The sequence below is a fragment of the Mauremys reevesii genome, linkage group 9 (genome assembly GCF_016161935.1).
Source record: "Mauremys reevesii isolate NIE-2019 linkage group 9, ASM1616193v1, whole genome shotgun sequence".
Taxonomy (NCBI): domain Eukaryota; kingdom Metazoa; phylum Chordata; order Testudines; family Geoemydidae; genus Mauremys; species Mauremys reevesii.
Window position 1 is genome coordinate 72,322,548 of NC_052631.1, and position 23,948 is coordinate 72,346,495.

Here is a 23,948-nt window from a genome sequence, read left to right on the forward strand (position 1 = left end):
GAGAAAGCAAGTCCCCAGTGAAGGATGGGTTTTGAAAATGCAGATGATTGCTTCTCTAGCAGAAATGTGTAATTAATTATTCATTAGAAACAGAGTCAGATTCTGATCTCTGTTACACCCTTGTAAAAACTAGAGTTAGTCCATTGTTTTTAATGGAGTTTCTCTCCATTTACATCAATATAACTGAGAAGCTGTCCTCAACTACTGATAAAAGTTGAGTTTTGTTTTAGTACATATATGAGAAGGCTAAACTGGCAAGATGGTTCCAAGGCCAGAAGGGACCGTTGTGATCATCTACTTTGACCTCCTATATAACACAGGCCACAGGACTTTCTCAAAATAATTCTTTGAACATTTCTTTGAGGAAAAACATCCAATCTCAATTTTAAAAAAATGTCAGTCATGGAGAATCCATGATGACCTTTGGTAAGTTGTGCCAATAGTTAATTACTCTAACTGTTAAAAATATACACCTTATTTCTGGTCTAAATATGTCTATCTTCAACTTCCAGCCACTGGATCACATTATACCATTCTCCGCTAGTTTGAAGAGCCAATTATTAAATACTTCTTCCCCATACAGGACCTGTAATCAAATCACCCCTTAACCTTCTCCTTGTTAAACTAAATAGATTGAGCTCCTTGACTCTATTACTATAAGGCACATTTTCTAATCCTTTAATCATTTTTGTGGGTCTTCTCTGAACTTCTTCCAATTTATCAACATCCTTTTTGAATTGTGGACACCAGAACTGGACACAATATTTCAACAACAGTCATTCCAATGCCAAATGCAGAAGTTAAATGATCTTTCTGCTCCTAATCCTTGTACATCCGAGGATTGAATTAGTTCTTTTGGCCACAGCATTACACTGGGAAAGCATGTTCAGCTGATTATCTGCCACCACTCCCAAATCTTTTTCACAGTCACTGCCTCCCAAGGTAGAATCCCCCATAATGAAAGCATGGGCTATGTCCTTTGTTCCTAGATGTATATATTTACATCTGGCCATACTAAAATGCATATTGTTTGCTTGTTCCCAGCTTACCAAGCAATCCATATTGTTCTGTATCAGTGACCTGTCCTCTTCATTTTTCACTACTCTGCCACTTTTTGTGCTATCTGCAAACTTTATCAGTGATGATTTTATGTTTTCTTTAAGGTAATTAATAAAAATATTATATAGTGTAGGGTCAAGGACCAATGCCTGTGGGATGCCACTGGAAACAGCAGTTCTGTGATGATTCCCTGTTTACAATAGTCACAGGGGGAAATAAATACCCCTGTCTCTAGAACATGCCATTTCCTGGAGTTCAGCAACATTGATCTTTTGAGGGGCTGAGGGTGTGTGTGTGTGTGGGGGGGGTGTTTCATACTTCAGGTCCAGATGTTATGCTTGAGTTCATTACTAATTTAAAGGGGGGCTTTGCTGCTCTTAAACCTATGTTCTCTTTGCTTTAATTGTATTCTATTGCCATGTAAGGATTTAAAGCACAATATAAGACTTAATAGTATTTTCTTTCGGTTTGGTTATTTTAATGATCAAAACATTTCAAGGAATATTGATGAATATGTTTTAGAGACCCTTTTAATTGGGGGCATATGCCCACTGCCAAAGCCAGCACCCTCACATGATGACTTAACCCTGGCATTTCACAGATTTATTGTGGGAAACATAATTCTCCTAACTGCAGTCTTGACACCAGCTCAGACACAGCCTAAAAGGCTGATGGGGGAAGGGTTAATAACCTCTCACAGCTCCTTGCCAGTGGGGATGGATTAGAACAGGCTAATTAGATAAGAGAGAACCCCTTCGGATCTGCAGGAGGAACAGCTGAAAATGGAACAGGTTACAAATGAGGGTCAATTATCTTTAATTAGCAACTAGCTACCACGTGTTCTGGGGTACATAGAGGGAGGACTAGAAAAGTAGGAGGGTCATTTTGATTGCCTTTAGATTGATTTTTTATTTCAGTTAGAATAGGGATGCTGACTCTTCAGTTGGTTGAGCTATATTATCTACTTCACATCCTCTTATCCTAATAACCTACTTGACAGGACAAAGCGACTATAATTTGTATGTAGGAAAGTCTTTTTGTTTTTAGTAACCTGGGTTGAACTGCTCTATCTTAGTTATGTGCCCAGGAACCTCTATGTAAGAATCTCTTAAAAACCTTTGTTGTGTTGAAAATTGGAAGTTTTCCACGATATAGTTTTCCATTACCTCAGCATCACTGAGTTAACATACAAATAAAAAGAATCACTTTTAAAAAAGTGGAAAGGATGGAGAAGGCAGGGATGAGACTTCCTTTAAAGAAACCAGGAGCAATGACAAGCTGTTAGAAAGGAATGGTAACCAAAGCACATTAACTCACTAAATTAATTTTAATTAAATCACTTTATGCTGCAGTTTAAAGCTAGTACATGTGTTGTTAGACCATGTGTTAGTCATCCCAATTCACCACTGCCGCTTCTTCTGCAGCTAGCTGAGACAACGAAATAGAATCCCAGGCTTCCAGCACTGCAGTTCTGTGGAGCAAACATTAAACAAAGATTTATTTCAAATGGAAGTTGTAATGTTTCACTTCCCTCATACTTTTTATTATAACTGAAGTTACACAAATCTGTAACTTTCTTAACAGTTCGGGTCTGGGTACAATTCTCTAGATGGTCTATTTGTACACAATGAGCAGTTAATCAGATCTTTTGGCTAAATGTTTCAAGCCTCTTTTATGCCTCATCGTACCCTCAAAGGTACAATTCCATACATTAAATAGACATCAGGTTAATGGACTTTGGCAATCTGAAAATTACATCTCTAAATCTACTTTACATTTAGCTAAAATGCATGATACCTATTTTCTTTAAAATAGGTCTATTAAAATCCAAGTAACATATTAAAATGACAGCAGTATATTTCAAATGCTAATTATGCTTGTAATATTTTCTGCCGTGGTTATCTAGATGGATAAACTAAATGCAGTTTATTCACACCAAATGAGAGAGTCAATCATCTTCAGAATATTAAAAACAAGAACTTTTCTTGTGGTTTTCCTCATCTCTTCCAAACAAATACACGTTTAAATCCAGACAATTAACTCCTCAGGATGAAAAATAAAGAACAAATTAAATAAACTCATGAATTTAACCCCTAAATAGCCAGGGCACATGGAATCCTCATCACTGTAACTTTCTGCTTGTGTGTTTTCTAACATGACATACCCACAAGATCTATAGAGAGATCTTTCAAATAATAAAACAACTCTTAACCCTTGCTGCTTTAGGGCAACTTCTCCATCAGAACCTGCACTGTGGTAGTCCATGGAATATTTCAGCTGTGCTGTTAGAATGAAGATTATAGTTAAATAAGTAAATAAATCAAGAACTATAATTTAGAAAATAAGAATAACAAAGACATAACACTTTTTTTTAATATAAGCGGTATTAAGCATTTATATAGTTCCATATTTTCACAAGGTGCTTTACAGAGATTTAAAATAGAAACACCATCTCTGCTCCAAACAAAGCCTCGGTCCTGCAAACACTTACTTGCATGTGAGTAAAAATGTAATGTTACATGTTAAGACCATGCACAAATGTATGCAGGATTAGGGCCAAAGTAGACAAATGAAAGGGGTTTAGGGAATAAAAGGCAAAAGTTAAAACAAATACCATGTTATACACAGAGTTATCTAGACAGTGACTCATACACATTCTGATATTTGTGAAGAGACTGACAAGTGGGGAGGAATTGGCCACAAAGGAGTTGGAAGCCAAGGCAAAATGAATAGCTTAAGAGAAGACTTTCGTGAAGACATTTGGAGCCTGATCAAAAGCCCATTGAAGCCAATAGAAAGACTCCCATTGGCTTCGGAACAGATCCTTTGTTCACAGAATGAGGACTATCATTCTAGGTACAGAGAGCTGCATAAAAGAGCTATTGTTGAATCAGATAGAAATGTTTTAAATGTCCACTCAAAACTTTTTCACTGATACACGAATATTGCATTCAGAGTAACACATTTCTGTTTAAGTATTGCATAACTCTACTAACACCAACAGTGATCAGAGAAAATGGGATTACGTGTAATCTTAACTTGGGTAATACAGACAATGAGATGACACCTCCCCCTCTCCTCTTGCACTACCTCCAGTTATGAGGAGGAACAGGAACTACACAGTCCTCAGACTCATGCAGCCACTTGGGGGCGGGGGTGGGAGGGTGAAGAACACCTATGTTGTGTTACTATCCTAGTGATAAGTATATAGCAGAGTTACAGTTAAATTCCTCCACTAATTCAATAAAGAGAGAGACAGACAAAAGAATAGCTTCCTTTGTGAAATTTTCCTGCCAGCAGCCACTGCAGTATCCCATTTAGAGAAACAGATACCAAAGAGCGTACACAGTAGAAAATTTAGACTGACCCTCTTTTCCCTGATGAAGTTTTCTGTTACTAGGTCCAAGGTGTATTTAAATCAAGGAAATTATATATAATAATAATATAGCATATTGGTGTGAAAAGTATAGCAGCACTCAAAAGTCAGGCTAATAAGGTTTATAATAAGTCATGCTAAAATGGAAAAGGATGTAAACGTAGTAAAAAAAAAAGTGTAAAAATACATAGGAAGAAGCCTGACATTGAAGACTGTAATACAGAGACAAGATTGATGACTATCTCTGAGGTTCCATTCCTGTGAGTTGTTGAGTGTTTTTAGAATCTGTTAGAGCAGTGGTGAGCAACCTGTGGCCCACAGGCCGCACGCGGCCCCTCAGGGTAATCTGCTGGCAGGCCGCAAGACAACTGCCTGCAGCTCCCATTGGCTGGGATGGTCAATGTAAACAAACTGTCTCGCGGCTCGCCCGCAGATTACCCTTAGAGTAATCTGTTGGTGAGAGATAAAAGTTTTCAAGCTACGTGGAGCTCTTCTTCAGGTCTGGGAAAAGTACTCCTACCACCACAGCTAAATACAAGATTGAACCAGATAGTTTAGCATAAGTAGTTAGTAATATTTTAAGGGACCATTCAAGGTGAAATAACATGTGCTAACTATTTATGCTAAACTATGTGTTTGATCTTGTATTTAGCTGTGACACTCTGAGCACCTTTCCCAGACCTGAAGAACAGCATTGTGTAGCTCAAAACTTGTCTCTCTCACCGACGGAAGTTGGTTCAATAAAACATATTACCTCACCATGCTTATTTTTCTAATGTCCCGGGACTGACACGGCTACAACAACACTGTATCCTTAGAAGCTTTTGTCTTTAATAGGAGGTAAGCACACTTAGTACATTGCAAGATTGGGCTTTTTGCAGAGTTAGGTTTCCATTTTCATTGCTTCAGGGAAGAAGAAAACTATAAATATATATTTTTTTAAATCTAAAAATAAACCCAATCTTGTTTTTCTCTACCCAATAGTGCAATTATTTAATTATCTGAGATATAAAAACTGTTAGGAGGGAAATTATAAGTATCTCATTGAACCAGTGCCAGCACAACCCTCCCAGAACCAAATAGCAATAGCTAGAACTTTATAAACACTCTTTAGGATTAATCTAAACCTTCCTTACTCCCCCCCTCAACTGTGGGGAGCAGCAGAGGTTAACTTAAGCATCTAGGCTGAAAGCAGCTCTTCATTTCTTGGGGGAAAAAAAGAGGTATTAATTCAAAAGGCCTCCCCAGCATAAAATCTGGCTCTAGAAAGAGCAGATGGAAAAATATATGGAGTTGTGAGTTGACTGGATTAGTGCACATATTGCTGGCTAGTTCTGACTCACACACTATGGAAAGATAGTCTCCATCAGCCACTCATATAGCTTCCATCCAAAAGATTTATAAGCCTAATGTAAAACTTTTGAAGCCACAATGTATTGTATAACCAAAATATGATTCCCACAATGACCAGGGTAGATTCTACCACTTCCTCATTTAGAAAAGATGATCAAATGAAATCAGATTTTTAAAAGACAGTTTTCCCATTTCTATGTGCAATTCACAGCTGTTAGTTTTAAGGGACTAAATTTTCAGATGAAGGACTCATTAGGGACAACTGCTCTGTGGCCCTAGATTGTTCAGTGCATGTGTGCAGATCCCAACAGGAGTTTTAAATTAGTAACAGAAACTGCAACAACATCCCAGGATCTTAACTGAACTTCCTAGAAATTTCAGCATAGCATAGAGGATATTACAGCAGAGCATATGTAATGAGCACATCTGCACACATCTGTAGGGGTATTCAAAGCAGCAGAGGGATTTCACTGAAGTCAGTCATCCACAGCAAAGCAGTGAGAAGCACTTATAAAAGTTCTTAAAGAATTAGCACACAGAGAACAAATGCAGGTTGTAGAGTTTTACCAAACTAAAGCATCCAAGGATCCACCAGAAAACTGAATAACAAACATGACAGGGCAATGGTGGCAGAAGCTGAACAAAGGTTTGTCCCAATTACCCCCAAAACATTCACTTGGCAATCTGTTCTCTCAGACTTTGCTGGACTGAACTATATCAACACAATACCATTTTGTATGTCATCTTGTGATGGGGCGGTGAATATGGTCTTTGTGTGTCAATAAGATAAAGCATGTCATGATTAGAGAATGAACCTAGAGTCAATATTAGTGTGGGGAGTGTAAGACAGCGCATAAGTTCTCTTAATTTTTTTTGAAATGTCAGCCTGATATGCAACTATGCACAAATAATTGTCCATCAGTAAAATAGGTTGGAACAAACTTTTTAGTACCAGTGCATGATTTTTTTGAGCTGGAAGGTGAATAGCATCACATAGACAATGTATATATCAGTGTATGGATCTAAGAGTCTAATAACTTGTTCATCCTTAGAAGGTCAAGCTCAGTAATCTTAGTTTGCATCTCAATAAACAGAACAGAATCTATCCTCCTGGAATTTATTTCGTAAACATTTTAATACCTACTTGTAATGTGCTTCTACAATTGAATAGACACATTTCCTTCCAGAAGCGTATTTGATAAATATTCCACTATAAATCCTAAATTCATCATCTATGATACAAGATGCATCTGTATCCGTATTGCAGAAATAAAGTTCATTCAAAATGTGGTGGATGTACAGGATGTTAACCTCCAAATAGATGGCGTGTGTAGGGTGTCAGGGTATGAAATCCAACTCCCAAACACGGGCCAACGAGTGTGCTGGTTATGCAGCCCTACTCTCTGCCTTGCCTACAGCTATTCCAGCCAGAAATAACAACCACAACTTTCTGTAAGAATTGTGTAAACTAAATTTCTGGCCTGTACCCACCATAGTCTTCTGTCCTGGCCCATGTGCAAACACCATCTCTTCAGTAAGTAGGGGGTACCCCGGCATCCCTGCAGGGTTCCTCCAATCCTATTCTCCCAATGACCCCACATAGGTTGTAAGGGTTCTTGTCCACTTGCCTTGCTTCCCCCTCCCCCCACGCCCCACCACTCCACACACAAAACACACCAGGGTAAATTTCACCTTTTGACAAAATACATGTCCTTAAATCTCCAATGTGGAGGGCAGTGTGAGGGTGACCTGATAACCATGCATTGCATTAGGTGTCAAAAGTGGAAACATAAAATACCTTCAATTGCTGAGCTTGGGGAATGGGTCACACAAGTATAAATAGAAAGTTCTGGGTGCATCATATGGTATATAATTTTTCATCCCAACAGTTGTATCAAAATCTACTGCTATGAATGATGAAGTAACATATGGTAAGGTCACAATCTGATCAAGTTAATATCAATTTTTGAGAAATTATTAACATCACCACCAAATGTACAATCTTCATGTGTGTCAGTAGCACAGCCCTACAATTTCTGTGCAATCTGTTCATCAGGAAGCATAGCAGATAAATACTGATCAGAACTATAATTTTAGGAGACAAAGAGTTAGATTTTACATTTGTTTGTTGGAGGCCTACTTACAGTATTTAATGTTTAATGACAAACATTTTTAGGTTGTGTAAGGAACTGGAGCAATTGGACATACATGGTTCATCCTGCAGACTGAAAATCCAAAAAAAAAAAAAAGTAATCTCCAGCAAAAAATAAGAGAAAAGGCTGATACAAATTAAACATTCTCCAAGAGAGCTAGTCCACCTACTCCTCATTAATCAAATGCACATGTGGACATTCATATCTTGATTAGACATGTTGCATTGTTGCATACCTGTTTCTGTGCGTGCATCTGAACATTTCTCAGAGAACCATCCTCTATCTGGACATGGCATATATATTCTGCTGATAATCATCTCATGGTTTTCTTGTACTCCCTCATCTGTTTATTTTCATTGGCATTGGCTATCCCTCAATACGAGGATGGTGTCGGCTAGGGGGAAAAGTCATTGATGAGACTTTGTGCTTTACAAGTTTTTTCACTTAAGTGACAGGTTTATGAAGTTTTTGCATGAGGGCTATTCCACCAGCTTTGAAAACCTCAACAGGGATGCCATCTGGGCCTGGACCCTGTTGTTTCTAGTCTGAGTGATGGCATGCCAAACTTCCTCAGAAGATGGGGCATTGGCAAGAGGTTCTATTACTGGATGCTGAGGAATGGACTCAATGGTGACAACTGAGATTGCAATTTCACAATTCAATAGAGTCTCAAAATGTTCCTTCCAAAGTTGCTTGAGGGCCACATTGTCCTTAAGAAAGCTGAAATTGTCCTTGAATGGCAGAGAGATTATGTCATTTGAACTTGGCCTGTAAATGGCTTCCATTGCTTGAAAAAAGCTTCTCATGTCATGTTAATTAGTGAAACTTTGGATCTCCAAGGCCTTTGCTTGCCATCACAACCTCCTTTGAACTACAGCATTAAGACAACGATAAATCTCTTGCTTTTGCTGATTACAGGGTTCATTTTGCCAAGTGCAAAATGAGCTTCTCTTGTGATGAATAAGTGGTAGGAATTCCTCGTTGTTCTCATCATACCAATCCTGATGGTATTGAGTGGAATATCCAGTCAATTCAGCACATGCCTTGTGAATAATGGTCTTGAACTACTCCCAATGTGTTTGGATGTCACTGATGTTGTCAGGTAGACCAGAGATTCTCTCAATTAGGCATTGTGTAATAGGTCCATGACTAGCGTGATTTTGAAGTGCCTTGATGTTAAATCTCTTCTGCATTCCTTTGGGTTGCTTATGTTGTTGTGGTGGAAGCTGAATGTTCATGATTGATCTGAATAAACAAAGGTCTGTCCAGCATTCATCCATATCTCTCATGGCTCATGTAATATGAACATCAGCACACTCACGGGCTCTGACCATTACATATTCAAGAAGATGCTACTGTTCAGATTGTAGATGTTTCCAAGGGGTCCTATATTTGTCCCTCTGTCTAAAGATGGTATTTGTGAAAAGCAAATCATGCTCCACACATTTCCTGAGAAGAATGCCAATAGAGTTAACTTTTCCCACTCCTCCTTCCCACCGGTGCCTCTCCAGAGTTCAGGAAGTTGCCCAACTCTTGCATTGCAGTCAGCCATGAGGATAAGTTTGTCTTCCTTGGCTGTGGCAGTAAGGACTGCATCAAGAGCACAGTAGAACACCTCTTTGTTATCTTTTTCATCATCACATGTGGGAGCATAAACATTAATGACCATAGCATACGGGTTGTTAATGAGCTTAAGATAAAGAGTCATGAGATGTTTGTTAATACCCATAATAGAGAGTTCTAAAAACTGGTTAGCAATCTTGTTCTTGATGGCAAAACCAACCCCATGAATATGCCTCTCTTCAGATGACTTTCCTTTCCAAAAGAAAGTATAACCACCTCCATCTTCTTTCAGTTGGGCTTGATCTGCCCAATGTGTCTCATTTAGGACAGCAATATCAATGTCATATCTTGAAAGTTCTCTAGCTATTATGGCAGTTCTTCTTTCAGAATAGTCATTGTTCGGGAAATCCGTGCCTCTCCTTGAACTGTTACCTTGTTGTGCTTGAGAGGTTTGTGTGTTCCAATGACCAGCAGAACTATGTCATCCACAGTCTTGTACTCCTGGTAGCGTCACCTTTGTGAACAATTCTGAGGTGAGGTTCCAGACAAACCGCAGTCCAAGCTTCTCATGATCCCAATTGTGAAAGGCATATTTGAGAACTTGCCAGTTCTCTGTTGTTGTAAAGGCTGATGAGGGCTTCAGCAGGACAGAGACCTCCAGTAGTCTTGGCATCCCCTGCCACCAGGTCCACAGCTCTTTCTGTCAAGTTTTGTGAGGTTGCCGCCTGTACACAGGCTCCCCCATGTTAATAGATTTCATGCATAGCTCTCTTCCAAGGGTGTTAACATGTCCTGTTAACAAAATCCTGTGGTGATGGACAAGTGGTAGTGGGGTCAGGAGTAGCGATCTCTGTGAGTCCCTAGTCACAAATCTACATGAAGATGGCAGTCGTCTGATGATCCTCTTGCATTTGGACTTGAGACAGAAGCACAATTTTGGCACTGCAACCACAACTGAGCAGTCCTTTTCAGGATCACCTCTGCTCAGCCTGAATGGGGGCAGGGCTACAAAAGGTGCCCTAAAAATAGGCTGTCTGTGTTCCCCCTCCAATCCTCTGGCTGGAAGGCTGTGTCCAGAGGGATCACTCTACCTACGATCAGAACATACAAAGTAAAATCATAAAGTTTGCCAATTGGAATGTTCACACTCTGTTTTACCACCTGTTGAAAGCTTTTTTGAGGCAAGGTCCATCTTTGTTACTTTGTACAGTGCTTTGCACAATGTAATAATATTCTGAGAGGAGCGATGGAGCTTTACAAGGCATTCAGATCTCTATCTTTTCTCTACATTTGTTCTGCTAAATCCTTTTTCAGAGACACCTATAACTGGGACACATGAGTATTTGCTTTTCAGTAAACTTACTTTGTTATTTTTAGTTTCATATTAAGGCACTGAAGTCATATACAATAAAATGAAATAAACCCACAACAATTCTGCCTTTAATAAAAATACCTAGTACTGAAATACAGTGGTTCTCAAACTAGGACCGCCACTTCTTCAGGGAAAGCCCCTGGCGGGCCGGGCCGATTTGTTTACTTGCCATGTCACCAGGTTCGGTTGATCGTGGCTTCCACTGGCCGCGGTTCGCTGCTCCAAGCCAATGGGGGTTGCAGTCAGGTCAGTCAGCATGTCCCTCTTCCTGCAGCCCCCATTGACCTGGAGCAGTGAACCATGGCCAGTGGGAACTGTGATTGGCCAAACCTGTAGACGCGGCAGGTAAACAAGCCGGCCCGGCCCGCCGGGAGCTGTCCCTGAACAAGCGGCGGCCCTAGTTTGAGAACCACTGCTGTAATAGAGCTTTGCATATTCAAAGGACTTAATTATGTGTGCAGTCGGTGCAAGGAGCTCCTGGCCCTCAGAGACCATGGCTTTGGAGAGGCCAGGGGTGGGAACTGAAAGAGAAGAGGAGAGAGCAGAGAGAGAGAGAGAGGCAGAGAGGTATGTTGATGAGGCTTTCCAGGACACTGTTGTCCCACCTCCCTCCTCTTAGACAGCTCCTGTGAGGAAGAAGGGGAAGAGAAGGGCAGGGGAAGTAGCAGTCAGAGAGGGAGCAGAGGAAACCTCCTGAGGTTGGGACCCTCCTTCCAGATGTGGCTGGTGCCTCTCTCACACTGAGGGTGGCTCGGAAGGAAAAGGAAAAGTTTAGGAGGAAAAGGGTTAGTAATGTAGATTTGATTATTATTAGATTAGAAATGTAGATAGCTGGGTCTGGAGTGACCGAGATGGTGACTGGTGCGCCTGCTGCCTGGTGAGATCTCTTGCTCTGGATCTCTCTAGTGTGTAGATGTGGGCTATGGTGGTGGTGGTGGTGGTGTGTATGTACATGTATAATGAAGGGAAGGAGGGGAGGGATGTCCTGATTTAGGCTGCTAGGAGGAGACTGAAATCTACTGGAATCAGAGACTTCTCAGAAATGCTCCCAGTTCCACAGAAATGCTGCCAGGCAGGGAGGCAGAGAGGGAGAGGAAGGGCAGCAGATGATCAGATGAGAGATGAGGAGGGTGGGACGAGAGTTAGGAACATTAGGAACTGGGGAAAGGGAGGGGAAGGGAGAGAGAGGGGGGGGAGGGGGAAACCAAAAGGAGAACTGCTGGCCACAAACTGGAAAAAAACATTAAAAAAAAAATATTTTAACAGAGAGATGGGGGAAAGCTGCTGCAGGGAAGCTGGATGGGACACAGACTTCACTTAGAGGAGAGAGGAGAGGAGAGTGAGAGAGGAGAGATAGTCAGAGAGAGAGGAGAGGAGAATAGAGGAGAGCATGAATGAATGTAATGAAAAACAGGATGATAAAAAGTCACATAAAAAAAAAAAAGAAAAAAAAAAGCAAAAAAAAAAAAAAAAAACAAAACAAGTTTTAGCAGAAATAAAAAGAAATGCCAGAATATGAATGAAGAATAAATGATAAAGAGTATATAGAATAAATATATATATATATATAGATATAATAGTGATCATCAAAGGGACACAATCATTCCACAATCAATCATTCCGAATATATCATCAGAGGAGGGGATAGGACAGGGGGGAGGGTGCAGGAAGGGAGGGGAGAAAGTAGAAAGAAAGTGAAGAAAAAAATGAAGAAAAAAGTAAAAATCTGAAAAGGTTGTCTATATGGTCTCTAATTAGGAAAATACATAAAATATAAAAATATATAACCATAGGACCAGACCAGTACCAGACCTGACCATGACAGTAATATGGATGTGATGATGATGAAATTAAAAATTAAAATAAAAAAAATAATTCAAATCAAAATCAATTTCATTTGACTTGGAATTTTTCACTTCTTCCATGAGATAAAAAGATAAAAATTCAGAAAAAATTTGGTGAGATGCATCTGGCGTTGAGTGGATGACTGAAGGAGGAGCTAGGGGCGAGGAGAGGCAAAGGGCTGGAGGCGCTGCTGCTGGAAGTAAGGAGTGGGCCAGCAGGAGATATAAAATAGGAAATACATAGCATTCAACATGGAAATAGAACACTGGGACCTCCATCTCAACTGCCCAACATGAACAAATTCAAAAACTGGGAAAAAACTATACAAAAAGTTAGAAAAAAAAGGGGTTAAGACTACATGACAAAAGTTAAACAGAGAAGTTGCAGGTAAGCCCTTTCCCCTGCAAAATTGAGAGGCCCAACATACCCCAAATTATTAAGAAAAAAAAATAGTAAGAAATAAAAAAAATAAAAAAGATTAAAAAAAAAAGAAAGAGAAAAAAAAGAAGAGAAGAAAAAAAAAAAAAGAAAAAAAAAAGCTAGTGAACAAAAAGAAAGTCACAAAAAGGAAAGAGAAAATAAGAAAGGTGTAAAGAAAGAAAAAGGAAAAAAGAAAAGCCAAAAAAAGAAAAAAAAAGAGGAGTTTAAAAAGGAGTTTAAAAAAAAAAAAAACAAAATAAAAAAAACATTTAAAGAAACAAGAAAGTGCAACAAAAGCCAACAAAAAGTGGGCAAAATGAAGTAAAAAGGACAAAAAAAAAGTCTAAAAGAGCAGTCATGTGGAGAAGAAAAAGGATTCTTTCTTTTTAAAGGGATTCTTTGAGTTGAGGATGTTGGAGGGATGTTAGGGAGATTCCTAACCTGTGAGTGTGTTTCATGAGGTGATGAATCTGAGGCATTAACAACAGTTGGTTTATCACTAGAGGAAAAGAGGAAAAAAACAATAAACAATTCACCAGATTCTGAACTATTAGAGTTCTGAAAGAACCCAAATGAAAAAAGAAAAGTTCAAAATAAGATAAAACTATTAATAAAGGTAATTAAAAAAAACTTTAATAAGGTGATCCAAACATAAAGAATGAAGGGCAAAAGGGTACCTAAAAAATTAGAAAAAGGGAAATAGGTAATAACATAGACACACAGAAAAAAAAGTAAAAACTATAATAAAAAATAACAATAAATAAGAAAAACAAAAAAAAACATAAACTAGAAAACACAACAACAACATTTGTAAAGGAAATCGTGTCTTAAAGGGAATTAGTGGACTTAAGGGGCCAGAAAACATGTGAGTGGTGGGGATCCACATGAAACAAGTGGATAAGGGGACATACAGAAAGTAAAAGGAAGGTCCTTCAGAAAGGTTGGAGGTCAGGACTCAAAGGAAGGAGGAAGGTCAATTAAGTGATTGGAAACTTCAAAGGAATGGGAAGAAGGGTGAGGAAAGGAAGGTAAATTCTAAGGGAAAAAGGGTAAGAATGGTGTTCCTCAATTTCACAATGAGGGGGGGTAATGTCCATCAAGTAAAACTCATTCAGATAGTGTTTGCACTAGAAGATTGTGAGAAAAGGTTGAAAGAAGAAAGAAAAAGATGAAGAAAAAAGCAAGATCTCACAAAAAAAAATGAAAGAAAAAAAAAAAATGAAAAAAATTTAAAAATAACAAAAAAAAAAATGAAAAATGTGGATTAAATGCAAAAAAAAAACAAAATGAAATGAAAAAAATATAAAACTATACATACAACATGAAAAAATAAAACCTGAACGGAATAGTCTCTAAAAATCTTGGAGTTATCGTGGATGGCGGTCTAAAAGATGTCATATGAGTGTAAATTAAAAAAGAAAAAGATGTAGGGAGAAAATAATAAAGGATTAAAGGATAGAGACTATGATAATAACAATTAATTGATATACTATAGAATATATTCACATCCATCTAAAAAAGATATTCTATAAATAATCTAGGGGTAAGAAAAAGATTATCTAGAAATGAAAGAAGAGGAAAGAAGAGGAAAAAAAAAAAGAGAAGAAGAAGGAAAAGTCCATTAGAGAAAAGAAAAAGAGAGAGGAGGGTTTGGAAAGAGGAAAATATGAGGGAAAGGATATAGAGGTTTTGAAAAAGAGAACTAGATGAGAAAAAGGGAATAAGAGAATAAAAAAAAGTTATATGAAATAATAATAATAGAGGAAACCAATAAAGAAATTAATAATCAGCAGGCAGGTAAATAAATAAAGGAATAACCTTCTTCAATGTTAAAAAAGGCTAAAAGGAAAATGGGAACTCTAGGAGAGGAGAGGTTGTGAAGGCTAGGACTATAACAAAAGGGGAGGATAATGGATGGAAGGCAGAGTCCATAAATGGCTATTAGCCAGGATGGGGATGGGGGTGGATGGGGCTGACTAGCATCCAGGAGGAGGAGATGGTTGGGGTTCAGAGAGTCAGGGAGATCATGGCCTGGCTGTTTGACTCTGCAGGGGCACCTGGCATTGGCCACTGTCGGTAGACAGATACTGGCTAGATGGACCTTGGGGTTATCTAATAAATCCTCACAAATTCATAGCACTCATGGAGGTAGAGGGGGAAGTATGATGAGTCTCTTTTTGTAGAGGGGACTGATGCTGGGGATTAAGTCCAAAATTTTCCAAACTGAACTGTTGACCCTGCCAGTGATGATATCTGTAATGGGGTATATAAACCCCGCACTAGGACTGAAGGGGTTAAAGAGAGGCTCTGGGCCCAGATGACCCCATCCAGCCACATCTGTAGAGTATGCAATGGATGGAGATGGGCCTTAAAAGGAAGCCAGACAGCTCAGAAAGAGCCTGACAATGCAGGGAGAAGAACATGCCCTGGAAGATCCTGAGAAGGGATTCAGGGAGGGCAGCTGTAAGGCATTCTGGGGTGCCTGGCCTTTGGTAACCCTCACTGGGCCCTGGGATGGAGCTCAGTTTGGTGGGAGAGCCTGGACCTCTGCAATAAGGAGGAACTGACCCTGAAACAACTAGGTAATGCTTCCATTAAGCACCAATCATCACACCAGCCTTCCTCTTCATTAGATATGAACAGATTTTTCCTCCACAGAAAATGTTGATGAAAATGAAAAAAATCCAAAACCAAAAAAGACCCCAAAACAAAAACAAAACAAACAAAAAACAAACCAAAAAAACACAATTGTTTTCTTCCAAAAAAACCCCCCACCTTTCTCCAGAAACTCAGTTTTCAGATGGAAAATTTTCAGTCAGCCCTACTTATTTCTCAAATATTCCCACAAGTACTGCTTTTTCTCCCATTCGTGGGAGGCGCTCCCTATAGAATTACATTATTTTCCCTCAGATCTCTGTTTTAAAAAATGGTTAGTTGTGATGCCATAGCAATGCAATTGTTCTGATGTGACCCAGCTTTACTACAGTAATCCTGACTGTCTCACTTTTACCTTGTGTTTTTTGTTCATCTTCACCCCGTACTGTCTGTCTCTCCTTCTGTTTGTTGTATCTGTTATGTTCATGGCATACACACAGAAAGGTTTAGATAAACACAAATAATATTTCTGGAACATGAGAATCACCATAATGGGTCAGGCTGATGGTCTGTCTAGCCAAGTATCCTGTCTTCCAACAGTGGCAAGTGCCAGATGCTTAGAGTGAATGAACAGAACAATATCAAGTGAGCTATCCCCTGTCATCCTACCTCAGCTTCTGACAGTCAGAGATGTAGAGACCCACAGAGCATGCAGAGTCCCTGACCATCGTGCCTAGCAGCCATTGATAGACCTATCCTCCATGAACCTATTTAATTATTTTTTTAACCCAGTTTTACTTCTGGCCTTTCAATATCCCCTGGCAATGAGTTCCATAGGTTGACTGTGTTGTGTGAAAAAGTACTTCTTGATGTTTGTTTTAAATCTGTTTATTAATGTCATTGGGTGACCATTGGTTCTTGTGTTGTGTGAGGGGATAAACAACATTTCCTTATTCACTTTCTCCATATCATTCATGATTATATAAACCTCTGTCATATTCTGATTTTTAAAGGATGCCTTTTTGCCTCTAACTGCTTCTTTTAGTCTGCTCTTAGCCTCTTATGTTTTTGTTTGTCTTTATTTGGGCGGTACACATTTAGTTTGAGCCTCTGTTATGGTGCTTGTAGTTTCCCTGCAGTTTGCAGGCATTTTACTCTTATGACTATTCTTTTTGATGTCTGTTTAACCAGCTTCCTCATTTTTATGTAGATCCCCTTTTGAAGTTAAATGCTATTGTGGTGGGTTTCCTTGGTATTTTCCCCTGTACAAGAATGTTAAATTTCAGGGCCGCCCAGAGGATTCAGGGGGCCTGGGGCAAAGCAATTTTGGGGGCCCCTTCCATAAGAAAAAGTTACAATACTATAGAATAATATATTCCCATGGGGGCCCCTGCAGGGCCTGGGGCAAATTGCCCCACTCCCCTCCCCGCCCCGGGCAGCCCTGTTAAATTTTATTATATTAAGCTTGCTATTACCAAGTGGTTCAGCTATATTCACCTCTTGGATCAGCTTGTGTGCTTCAGTTAGGACTAAAGCATGAATTGCATATCCCCTAGTGACTGATGGCTAGCTACTCCAAGAAGCAGTCATTAATGGTGTCTAGAAATTTTATCTCTGCACTTGTCCTGACATGTACCCAGTTAATATGGCGATTGTTGAAGTCTCCCATTTATGTTGAGTTTTCTGTTTTTGTAGCTTCTCTAATCTTTTTGAGCATTTCACCACCACTGTTCAGGTCTGGTGATCAGTAGAATAATCCTACTGCTCTATTCTTATTATTCAAGCATAGAATTTCTATCCATCGAGATTTTATGGTACAGTCAATTTATTTAAGTTTTTTACTATATTTCACTTCATGTTTTCTCTCACATATGGGAAGGTTACAATGTAAAATTTATATTTTATTTTGTAGAACTCATAGAATAGAACACAAGTACCCCTAAACCAGAGAAACCAGAGAAAGATAAAGCAGGCTGCTTCTTAAAACAGAGAGAGACAATTATCTCCACCTTATTATAGGCTGTCTGTCTGTCTTATTATAGGCTTCCTCATCTGCAAGCAGGACCAGGAAAACACCCTGAAATTTAAAGTGATAGCCCACAATTTTAACAAAGCTCTCAGTACACCATAGTCTCCACCCCTGGATTCCATTGTCTTCTTTTAGATTTAAGATATTTGAGATGAGGACTATCCTCTTTTAAATGTGTTTGTACAGCACACAGCACAAGGAGGTCCTGCTCCCTGATTGGGGCTTACAGGTGCTATTTCAAAACAAATAATTTTTAACTTAATAAAATTTCAATCTTAAAATTTGTCGTCTTAGAAAATTCGTCTCCTTGGTCATATATCTTTAAAACATCCATTTCAGTTACTAGTCTTCCCCTGAGATAAAAATGCTGTTCATGTAACTATAATCTAATCACTGAAGAAAGCTCACAGATTACTTAAAGAATTCCAGCAAGGGCTATTGTGACTTCTCTGAGTACTTTGGCAGGTATCTTAGCAACAGCATTGAAAAATGAATGGTGCTGATAAACCAACTGATGTTCTAATTAAAATCTGGAATAGGTATGTTACGAGGGATGATTAGATTCTATTGTCCATTTTTTACTTTGCAAAGACCTACACATTCTGGCTTTATAATTGTTTTGTTTGCAGACATGAGGAATGGGCATGCATCAGCCAAATGGCTGTTATACGTTTTACTTGAAACCACATCATATTAGTGCTTAAATAAAAATACATGTTCCAGATCCCTGTGTACTCGTTAAACACTTTTTTTTAAATTGCTGTCCTGTTGGCTACGTGCACGAGATTTTTTTTTCCTGTTGCTAGTATTCATATAATAGAGTGTTAGTGGAATACTTTTTACTTTCCCTTCATTACTTGAATTCGCTTATGCAGAGCTGGGATATTTGAGCTTTGCCAATAGATCTATATAAAACATAAGACAGCAAATATAATAAATAAGTCAAAATAATCTCATTACAAATCATACAGCTAGAATGAGATACCTGATACAAATTGCTCATCAGGAAGTAGTTTCTAAATAAATTATATTGCTACATTGATAACTTCCCTATAGCAATGAATTTGTTTCTATAAAATTCCACTTTTTTAGGCTGACTGTAATCAATCTGTTCATACCAAACTACCAGATGTAAAAGAAAGGGACATTCTTTCTTCTTCAGTGCATACTGTACATAATCAGATAATAACCTGACCAAACAATTATTAAGAGTTAGGTTAAAATTCAGCTAGAATTCAGTTTTCAAAAACACACAAGTGGGTTAGATCAGGAAGGCACTAGAAAGGCAGAAATCATAATACGATCAAATATGTGTCTACTCAACCTGCTAAATTTCTATCCCAGTTTACATCAGCAGCATGCAGTGTGATATTAAAACCCCTCTAACATAAATGTTTAATGAAGAAATAAACCTGTCAAAAGGATAAATGTATTAAACATTAAATGTTTACATTTTATAGGTCTCCATTAAGTAGGTTTTTCAATTGGAATCAGTGTTTGAACTAATGTAAAGGGAGTATTAGTAAAACTTAAAAAGTTGTGAAGAAGCATTTTCAGGAAGCTCTTCACATCCTGATTCCAGCAGACACCGGAAGTAGAAAATGCCAAGATGTTGCAGGGAAGTCTGTTCCCATGAGATTTCCAGGCTGGTGTAGAACACAGAGACTCAAACAGTTCTTCAGAAAGGAATCTGGATGACCAAGTGCCTATCTGGTCTGACTGAACTTCAGATTATTTGGAGGCTTGCAAGAGGTCTATTTAAAAAAAAAAAGACAGTCAAGTGACTAAGGGCAAAATTCTCCTCACATCCTGTGTGGTGGATCTCAATACTGATGATGTCCAAATGGGAAAGTCCTATATAACTTACTTTCTATACTTTTTAAATCTTCCTTCATAATTTTATTAGAGAATTTTATTCCTGTTGAAAATCCTATAGAAAGCATATCCCAATTATCTATTCAATTGTATAGGTTCTCAGAGTAATTTCTACAATAATTTATTATTTCTCTAGAACTCTATTGTTTTCATCCCCATCCAATTCTATTTTGCATAAGCAGCTAACCACTCTATCGGAAACAGTCCTTTGGGAAAGGAGACAACATGAGTCAAGATCAGTGTTATATTACCAGAGGCGGCTCTAGGTATTCTGCCGCCCCAAACATGGCAGGCAGGCTGCCTTTGGCAGCTTGTCTGCTGGAGGTCCCCATCCCGTGGATTCGGCGGCAAGCCGGCGGGAGGTCTGCCGAAGCCACGGGACCACCGGACCCTCTGCAGGCATGCCGCCAAAGGCAACCTGCCTGCCGCCCTCGCAGCGACCGGCAGAGCGCCCCCCGTGGCTTGCCGTCCAGGCACACGCTTGGCGTGCTGGTTCCTGGAGCTGCCCCTGTATATTACAGATACATTCATTATCCTAAAAGGATCTGGTGTTCTATGCTTTTTCAGTGCTGACCTATGTCATATCCAGCTAGATTCAAATGATTGGAAAGGTCCTTTTTGGTAGATCACACAATTTTTGTGGACCAGATCAGCAAAGTCATTACAGGCTCTGGTGGGAGTAATTATATATGTTCTATTCTTCATAGACTTTAGCAGATGCCTCAGCAGTCTTTGCAATAGTGAACATTATCTCCTAATGGAGCTATTTTCATTGCAGCCATAATAAAAGGGTGGGACAAGCAATATGTAAGGCCTGCTCTAGACTTAAAATGTAGGCCTACGTAGATCGTTCTTCAGGGAAAAATCCATACTATATGCCATCCTACCCCCGGTGTAGACACAGCTTGGTTGACAGGAGAGTTCCTCCATCGGCCTAGCTACCTTCACTCAGGGAGATGGAGTTCCTACAGCAGTGGGAAAAGGCTGCCTCTAAACTACAGGGTTATGCCGGCATAACTCCAGTTCCGTAGCTGTGTCAATATAGTCACCCTAGTGTAGACAGACATGCACTAAATTCAGTTCATCTTTAATCAGAAGACTGTTTTTAGTCCAGGAACATCACTTAACTAAGACCCTTCAAAAAGGAAAATGTCCCTTTCTTGAGACAAAAAGATAATGCAACATTAAAATACAAGGAGCTGATGTTAGACTAAGTCAAAATAAATGGCCCAAATCTGGCTAGCAGCATGTTCAACCTGAAAGTAAATTAGCGTAGCAGAACTATAGTGACTGCTGAATTTGCAGTAATCATTTGTAAATGAAACACTCTTTCATTAGCATTGCCATGCTTACATGCATAATTTATGACTAAGGGTTGCAGGCACATAGGCAGCTTTCATAAATTAGCGCTAATTTTGTTGTAGCTGAAACCCGGGAAATTTTGTAATGCAGCAACAGTTTTGCATCTGAAAAACATAACCCTGAGCTTTACTTGGCCTAAAGACAGATTTCATATGCTAGTATAAATATTACAGATGATGGGCCTAAGTCCCCATTGCCTTTCACCATGTGTAGCTATTTACATCCAGGCAAAGTGTGGGACCACATCAGAATGGTAGGGCCATTTTCTGCTCTCTCACAGTGCTGTAAAGTTGGTATCATGTGCAAGAATTTGAACCAAAGTGCTTTTATACCCAATTTACACTCACTCCGCGTGGATAATGAAAGACTACACAGTGTGCAAGGATGACACACACACGGGTGGGGGAATGATTCAAAGAGAGGAGAGGACACCACAGCCAGCTAGCATCAGCGCTCCAATTCAGATGAATGTGGATTCTATGGCTATGTGTACACTGCACTGGAATGAGCCTCCCAGCCTGAGGAAACAGACTTGCACTAGCTCATCTCAAGCTAGTGTGCTAAAAATAGCTGTTTGGACATTGTGGCTTGGAGAGCAGCTCAGGTTCTCAAGCTCACCTGTCTCCTAGGGTCCAGGCTCGGGTGGCTAGCCTAAGGGTATGTTTACACTACAGGATTATTCCGATGTTACAGAAACCGTTTTTTAAAAACAGATTGTATAAAGTCGAGTGCACGTGCCCACACTAAGCACATTAATTCGGCGGTGTGCGTCCATCTACCAAGGCTAGCGTCAATTTCCGGAGCATTGCACTGTGGGTAGCTATCCCATAGCTATCCCATAGTTCCCGCAGTCTCCTCTGCCCATTGGAATTTTGGGTTGAGATCCCAATGCATGATGGTGCAAAAACAGTGTCGCGGGTGATTCAGGGTAAATGTCGTCACTCAATCTTTCCTCCATGAAAGTAACGGCAGACAATCATTTTGCACCCTTTTTCCCTGGATTGCCGTGGCAGATGCCATAGCATGGCAACCATGGAGCCCGTTTAGCCTTTTTTCACTGTCACCGTATGTGTTCTGGATGCTGCTGACAGATGCGGTACTGCAGTGCTACACAACAACATTCATTTGCCTTTGCAAGGTAGCAGAGACGGTTACCAGCCCTATATCACCGTCTGCAATTGGAAATTGGTGATGACGGTTATCAATCCTTTTGTACCGTCTGCATTTGGAAATTGGCGATGATGGTTATCAATCCTTTTATACCGTCTGCTGCTGTCATGGGTGCTCCTGGCTGGCCTCGCTGAGGTTGGCTGGGGGCGCATGGACAACACTGGGAATGACTCCCCAGGTCATTCCCTTCTTTATGTTTTGTCTAAAAATAGAGTCAGTCCTGCCTAGAATATGGGGCAAGTCTACTAGAGAACCAGAGAGCACAGCCGCTCCGGGTCAGAGCCCCAGATATCTTGCAGGAATGATGAGCTGGATGCCATTCTAGGGGTGCCCCTGCAATAACCCCACCCATTGCTTCCTTCCTCCCACACCCCTCCTGGGCTACCATGACAGTTATGCCCCCATTTGTGTGATGAAGTAATAAAGAATGCAGAAATAAGAAACAGTGACTTTTTAGTGAGATAAAATGAGGGGGAGGCAGCCTCCCGCTGCTATGATAGTCCAGGCAGTACAGAATCTTCATTAGAGATGAAAGGGGCAGGGGGGAGGTGCTCAGCCTCCAGTTGCTATGATGAGGACGGTTTTCAATCCTTCTGTACTGTCTGCCGGGAATAACAGGGAGTCATTCCCATGTTTGCCCAGGTGCCCCTGGCCGACCTCACCGAGACCAGCCAAGAGCACTCATGGGATGATGATGACGGATATCAGTCATTTTGCACTGCCTGCCACCAGGGAGGGGAGGGGATGCTGCTGTTCAGCGCTGCAGCACCCAGTCTACCAGCAGCATGCAGTAGACATAGGGTGACATTGAAAAAAGGCGAGAAACAATTTTTTTCCCTTTTCTTTTGGGCGGGGGAAGGGGGTATATTGACGACATATACCCTGAAACACCTGGGAAAATGTTTTTGACCCTTCAGGCATTGGGAGCTCAGCCAAGAATGCAAATGCTTTTCAGAGACTGCAAGGACTATGGGATAGCTGGAGTCCTCAGTCACCCCTCCTTCCCCCCATGAGCGTCTATTTGAAACTTTGGCTTTCCGTTACGCTTGTCACACAGCACTGTGCTGAGTCCCTGCTGTGGCCTCTGTCTATCATAGCCTGGAGATTTTTTCAAATGCTTTGTCATTTTGTCTTCTGTAACAGAGCTCTGATAGAACAGATTTGTCTCCCCATACAGTGATCAGATCCAGTATCTCCCGTACGGTCCATGCTGGAGCTCTTTTTGGATTTGGGACTGCATCGACACCCATGCTGATCAGAGCTCCACGCTGGGTAAACAGGAACTGAAATTCAAAAGTTTGCGGGGCTTTTCCTGTCTACCTGGCCAGTGCATCCGAGTTCAGATTGCTTTCCAGAGCGGTCACATTGGTGCACTGTGGGATACTGCCCAGAGGCCAATACCGTCGAATTGCGGCCACACTAACCCTAATCCGACATGGCAATACCAATTTCAGCGCTACTCCCCTCGTCGGGGAGGAGCACAGAAATTGGTTTTAAGAGCCCTTTAAATTGATATAAAGGGCTTCATTGTGTGGACGGGTGCAGCGTTAAATCAGTTTAATGCTGCTAAATTCGGTATAAACGCTTAGTGTAGACCAGGCCTTAGTCTCCACTGAAACTGCAGCACTCACACTGCTATTTTTAGTGTGCCCACTCAAGCCACGCTAGTGCAAATCTGTCTACCCAGGCTTGGATGTTGAGTCCCTACTACAGTGTAGACATGCCCTAAAGAGCTAAAACATTCTAAATCCATATTCTCAGAACAGGTTTGCTAAG